The following is a 6852-nucleotide window of genomic DNA, read 5'->3' on the forward strand; positions in this document are numbered from 1 at the left end:
ACAGCACAGGAATGCATCACCCCAAACAGCACAGGACATCCCAGAACAGCAACCCTGTGCAGCACAGGACAGCAGCACCCCTAACAGCACAGGACACCACCACAGTACAGCAGCACCCATAACAGAACAGTACAGTACACTACCCCAGAACGGCACAGGACAGCAGCACCCCTAACAGCACAGTACACCAGCACAGGACACTACCCCTGAAGAGCACAGGACAGCAGCACCCCTGTACGCCACTACCCACAGACAGACAGAAGTCTGTCTCCCTCACTCTCTAAGTCTGGAGTTAAAATGGTGGCGACACACGGCTCCTTATATAGAATCCTAAACCCGGGACAATCCGACAGCGGGATGATGACGTTTTGCCTCGTTCTGAGATCCAAGTCTGGCAGGAAGTCCCGGGCTAGTCTCGGTTTCCAGCTCGGATTGTGAAGTTCGGGGGGGGGTTCGGATCTCTGAGATCCGAACCCGCTCATCCCTATAATTGTGACAGCTTACTATCTAAATAACAATATAAAATGGTAGCTGCTCAATCAATTTAGTAATACTTCTCAGGTGCATGAAAGGGAGTGGTTAATCTAAACAAGAAAAAAATAAGAATTTACTTACCGATAATTCTATTTCTCATAGTCCGTAGTGGATGCTGGGAACTCCGTAAGGACCATGGGGAATAGCGGCTCCGCAGGAGACTGGGCACAAAAGTAAAGCTTTAGGACTACCTGGTGTGCACTGGCTCCTCCCCCTATGACCCTCCTCCAAGCCTCAGTTAGGACACTGTGCCCGGACGAGCGTACACAATAAGGAAGGATTTTGAATCCCGGGTAAGACTCATACCAGCCACACCAATCACACCGTACAACCTGTGATCTGAACCCAGTTAACAGCATGATAACAGCAGAGCCTCTGAAAAGATGGCTCACAACAACAAAAACCCGATTTTTGTAACAGCAACTATGTACAAGTATTGCAGACAATCCGCACTTGGGATGGGCGCCCAGCATCCACTACGGACTACGAGAAATAGAATTATCGGTAAGTAAATTCTTATTTTCTCTGACGTCCTAGTGGATGCTGGGAACTCCGTAAGGACCATGGGGATTATACCAAAGCTCCCAAACGGGCGGGAGAGTGCGGATGACTCTGCAGCACCGACTGAGAGAACTCCAGGTCCTCCTCAGCCAGGGTATCAAATTTGTAGAATTTGGCAAACGTGTTTGCCCCTGACCAAGTAGCTGCTCGGCAAAGTTGTAAAGCCGAGACCCCTCGGGCAGCCGCCCAAGATGAGCCCACCTTCCTTGTGGAATGGGCTTTTACAGATTTAGGCTGTGGCAGGCCTGCCACAGAATGTGCAAGCTGAATTGTACTACAAATCCAACGAGCAATAGTCTGCTTAGAAGCAGGAGCACCCAGCTTGTTGGGTGCATACAGGATAAACAGCGAGTCAGATTTTCTGACTCCAGCCGTCCTGGAAACATATATTTTCAGGGCCCTGACTACGTCCAGCAACTTGGGAGTCCTCCAAGTCCCTAGTAGCCGCAGGTACCACAATAGGCTGGTTCAGGTGAAACGCTGAAACAACCTTAGGGAGAAATTGAGGACGAGTCCTCAATTCTGCCCTGTCCGTATGAAAAATTAGGTAAGGGCTTTTATAGGATAAAGCCGCCAATTCTGACACACGCCTGGCCGAAGCCAGGGCCAACAGCATTACCACTTTCCATGTGAGATATTTTAAGTCCACAGTGGTGAGTGGTTCAAACCAATGTGATTTTAGGAACCCCAAAACTACATTGAGATCCCAAGGTGCCACTGGAGGCACAAAAGGAGGCTGTATATGCAGTACCCCCTTGACAAACGTCTGAACTTCAGGAACTGAAGCCAGTTCTTTCTGGAAGAAAATCGACAGGGCCGAAATTTGAACCTTAATGGACCCTAATTTTAGGCCCATAGACAGTCCTGTTTGCAGGAAATGCAGGAAACGACCCAGTTGAAATTCCTCTGTAGGGGCCTTCCTGGCCTCGCACCACGCAACATATTTACGCCAAATACGGTGATAATGTTGTGCGGTTACATCCTTCCTGGCTTTCATCAGGGTAGGGATGACTTCATCCGGAATGCCTTTTTCCTTCAGGATCCGGCGTTCAACCGCCATGCCGTCAAACGCAGTCGCGGTAAGTCTTGGAACAGACAGGGTCCCTGCTGGAGCAGGTCCCTTCTTAGAGGTAGAGGCCACGGGTCCTCTGTGAGCATCTCTTGAAGTTCCGGGTACCAAGTCCTTCTTGGCCAATCCGGAGCCACGAGTATAGTTCTTACTCCTCTCCGTCTTATAATTCTCAGTAGCTTGGGTATGAGAGGCAGAGGAGGGAACACATACACTGACTGGTACACCCATGGTGTTACCAGAGCGTCCACAGCTATTGCCTGAGGGTCCCTTGACCTGGCGCAATACCTGTCTAGTTTTTTGTTGAGGCGGGACGCCATCATGTCCACCTTTGGTTTTTCCCAACGGTTCACAATCATGTGGAAGACTTCTGGATGAAGTCCCCACTCTCCCGGGTGGAGGTCATGCCTGCTGAGGAAGTCTGCTTCCCAGTTGTCCACTCCCGGAATGAACACTGCTGACAGTGCTTTCACATGATTTTCCGCCCAGCGAAGAATCCTTGCAGCTTCTGCCATTGCCCTCCTGCTTCTTGTGCCGCCCTGTCTGTTTACGTGGGCGACTGCCGTGATGTTGTCTGACTGGATCAGCACCGGCCGACCTTGAAGCAGAGGTCTTGCTAGGCTTAGAGCATTGTAGATGGCCCTTAGCTCCAGGATATTTATGTGAAGTGATGTCTCCAGGCTTGACCACAAGCCCTGGAAATTTCTTCCCTGTGTGACTGCTCCCCAGCCTCTCAGGCTGGCATCCGTGGTCACCAGGACCCAGTCCTGAATGCCGAATCTGCGGCCCTCTAGAAGATGAGCACTCTGCAACCACCACAGGAGAGACACCCTTGTCTTTGGTGACAAGATTATCCGCTGATGCATCTGAAGATGCGACCCGGACCATTTGTCTAGCAGATCCCACTGGAAGGTTCTTGCGTGGAATCTGCCGAATGGGATTGCTTCGTAGGAAGCCACCATTTTTCCCAGGACCCTTGTGCATTGATGCACTGAGACTTGGCCTGGTTTTAGGAGATTTCTGACTAGCTCGGATAACTCCCTGGCTTTCTCCTCCGGGAGAAAACCCTTTTTCTGGACTGTGTCCAAGATCATCCCTAGGAATAGAAGGCGTGTCGTCGGGATCAGCTGCAATTTTGGAATATTGAGAATCCAACCGTGCTGCCGCAACACTATCTGAGATAGTGCTACCCCGACTTCCAACTGTTCCCTGGATCTTGCCCTTATCAGGAGATTGTCCAAGTAAGGGATAACTAAAACTCCCTTCCTTCGAAGGAGTATCATCATTTCGGCCATTACCTTGGTAAAGACCCGGGGTGCCGTGGACAAGCCAAACGGCAGCGTCTGAAACTGATAGTGACAATTCTGTACCACAAACCTGAGGTACCCTTGGTGAGAAGGGTAAATTGGGACATGTAGGTAAGCATCTTTGATGTCCAGAGACACCATATAATCCCCTTCTTCCAGGTTTGCAATCACTGCTCTGAGTGACTCCATCTTGAATTTGAACCTCTGTATGTAAGTGTTCAAGGATTTTAGATTTAAAATTGGTCTCACCGAGCCGTCCGCTTCGGTACCACAAACAGTGTGGAATAATACCCCTTTCCCTGTTGCAGGAGGGGATTATCACCTGCTGGGAATACAGCTTGTGAATGGCTTGCAATACTGCCTCCCTGTCTGAGGGAGACGTCGGTAAAGCAGACTTTAGGAAACGGCGAGGGGGAGACGTCTCGAATTCCAATTTGTACCCCTGAGATACCACCTGAAGGATCCAGGGGTCCACTTGCGAGTGGGCCCACTGCGCGCTGAACTTCTTGAGACAGGCCCCCACCGTGCCTGAGTCCGCTTGTAAAGCCCCAGCGTCATGCTGAGGACTTTGCGGAGGCGGGAGAGGGCTTCTGTTCCTGGGAACTGGCTGTGTGCTGCAGCCTTTTTCCTCTCCCTCTGCCACGGGGCAGAAATTAGGAGCCTTTTGCCCGCTTGCCCTTATGGGGCCGAAAGGACTGCGCCTGATAATACGGCGTCTTCTTATGTTGAGAGGCTACCTGGGGTAAAAATTTGGATTTTCCAGCAGTTGCCGTGGCTACCAGGTCTGACAGACCTACCCCAAATAACTCCTCCCCCTTATAAGGCTTATACTTCCATGTGCCTTTTGGAATCCGCATCACCTGACCACTGCTGCGTCCATAACCCTCTTCTTGCAGAAATGGACAGCGCGCTAACTCTTGATGCCAGTCGGCAAATATCCCTCTGCGCATCACGCATATATAAAAATGCATCTTTTAAATGCTCTATAGTCAGTAATATACTGTCCCTATCTAGGGTATCAATATTTTCAGTCAGGGAATCCGACCACGCCACCCCAGCACTGCACATCCAGGCTGAGGCGATTGCCGGTCGCAGTATAACACCCGTGTGAGTGTATATACATTTTAGGATATTCTCCTGCTTTCTGTCGGCAGGTTCCTTTAGGGCGGCCGTATCAGGAGAGGGTAGTGCCACCTGTTTAGACAAGCGTGTGAGCGCTTTTTAGTGGTACTTGTATTATCAGAAATATGCAAAACATTTTTAATTGCCTCAATCATGTAACGTGCGGCCCTACTGGAAGTTACATTTGTCTCATCATCGTCGACACTGGAGTCAGTATCCGTGTCTGTGTCTGCCATCTGAGGTAACGGGCGTTTTAGAGCCCCTGATGGCGTTTGAGACCCCTGGACAGGCACAAGCTGAGTAGCCGGCTGTCTCATATCGTCAACTGTCTTTCGTAAAGAGCTGACATTGTCACGCAATTCCTTCCATAAGCTCATCCACTCAGGTGTCGACTCCCTAGGGGGTGACAACTCTATTATAGGCAATTGCTCCGCCTCCATCTCATTTTCCTCCTCAAACATGTCGACACAATCGTACCGACACACCGCACACACACAGGGAATGCTCTGATAGAGGACAGGACCCCACTAGCCCTTTGGGGAGACAGAGGGAGAGTATGCCAGCACACACCAGAGCACTATATATAGACAGGAATACCACTATATAACGTGCTTTTCCCTTTATAGCTGCTGTTATTATCAAAACTGCGCCAAATTAGTGCCCCCCCTCTCTTTTTTACCCTTTTCTGTAGTGCAGGACTGCAGGGGAGAGTCAGGGAGACGTCCTTCCAGCGGAGCTGTGATGGAAAATGGCGCCCATGTGCTGAGGAGATAGGCTCCGCCCCCTTCTCGGCGGCCTTTTCTCCCGCTTTTTGGTGAATTCTGGCAGGGGTTAAAATACATCCATATAGCCCTGGAAGTTATATGTGGTGTATTTTCGCCAGCCAAGGTGTTTTACATTGCTGCTCAGGGCGCCCCCCCCTAGCGCCCTGCACCCTCAGTGACCGGAGTGTGAAGTGTGCCTGAGGAGCAATGGCGCACAGCTGCAGTGCTGTGCGCTACCTTGTTGAAGACTGATGTCTTCTGCCGCCGATTTTTCCGGACCTCTTCTTGCTACTGGCTCTGTAAGGGGGCCGGCGGCGCGGCTCTGGGACCGGACTCCGAGGCTGGGCCTGTGTTCGGTCCCTCTGGAGCTAATGGTGTCCAGTAGCCTAAGAAGCCCAAGCTGGCTGCAAGCAGGCAGGTTCGCTTCTTCTCCCCTTAGTCCCTCGAAGCAGTGATCCTGTTGCCAGCAGGTCTCACTGAAAATAAAAAACCTAAAACTAAACTTTCACTAAGAAGCTCAGGAGAGCCCCTAGTGTGCACCCTTCTCGGCCGGGCACAAAAATCTAACTGAGGCTTGGAGGAGGGTCATAGGGGGAGGAGCCAGTGCACACCAGGTAGTCCTAAAGCTTTACTTTTGTGCCCAGTCTCCTGCGGAGCCGCTATTCCCCATGGTCCTTACGGAGTTCCCAGCATCCACTAGGACGTCAGAGAAATAATATTTTCCACCAACATAATAATATAAATTTAGAGCTTTTGGTTGCATATATTTGCACAGATACTATTAAGCTGCCAGGCACAGTCCAGGCTTCTCTGATACTGGCAGTCCCTAACACTACACTACATCATAATATTACGCACTCTGGGTCATATAATTGCATATTGTTATGCTACAGTACATCATAATAGCACATACAAGAATATATTTAAATTGTATAATTTACCCCTAGATCCTTCAAGTGGCTGGCCCTTGTAGTGCCCATTTGGGGTGACTAAGGGCATTTCAAGCTAGCATTTGGTGCTAAATCATTATGCAAATAATACCGACTCATGACAATAAGATAGATGAGTCTTTTTAAGATAAGTAAAAAAAAAATTTGAGGTCCCACTGAGAAATTTTCACTGGACCTTTAAGTCATAGCTACTACATTACCCAAGCTTCAGTGTAACTTTATACTTTAGCTATGTTTGCTAAATTAAACAGTGGCATGACATGGTCAGGTGTGCTCAATATAATACCAAGCTCTGCTTGTCCTTTACCAATGTTCAGAGGTAACCTTAGCCCTGAAAAGGTAATGGGACAGGGGACTGCATTTTAAGCTAGCATTTGGTGCTAGATCATTCAGTAAATAATACTGATTCAAGACAATAATTTGAGGATAGATGACTAATTCACTCTATTTTAAGATAAATTAATCAAAACTGTAGGTCCCACCGAGATTTGAACTCGGATTGCTGGATTCAAAGTCCAGAGTGCTAACCATTACACCATGGAACC

The 6852-nt window shown here is 49.3% G+C and overlaps 1 non-coding gene across 1 annotated transcript; it reads right to left on the reverse strand.

The window, feature by feature from the left end:
* Positions 1–6780: 6780 nt before the first annotated feature.
* TRNAQ-UUG (transfer RNA glutamine (anticodon UUG)) lies at positions 6781–6852 on the reverse strand. Its single transcript has one exon. It is a non-coding gene; the product is annotated as a tRNA-Gln (tRNA).

Source organism: Pseudophryne corroboree, chromosome 1 (assembly GCF_028390025.1).
Source record: "Pseudophryne corroboree isolate aPseCor3 chromosome 1, aPseCor3.hap2, whole genome shotgun sequence".
Lineage (NCBI taxonomy): Eukaryota > Metazoa > Chordata > Amphibia > Anura > Myobatrachidae > Pseudophryne > Pseudophryne corroboree.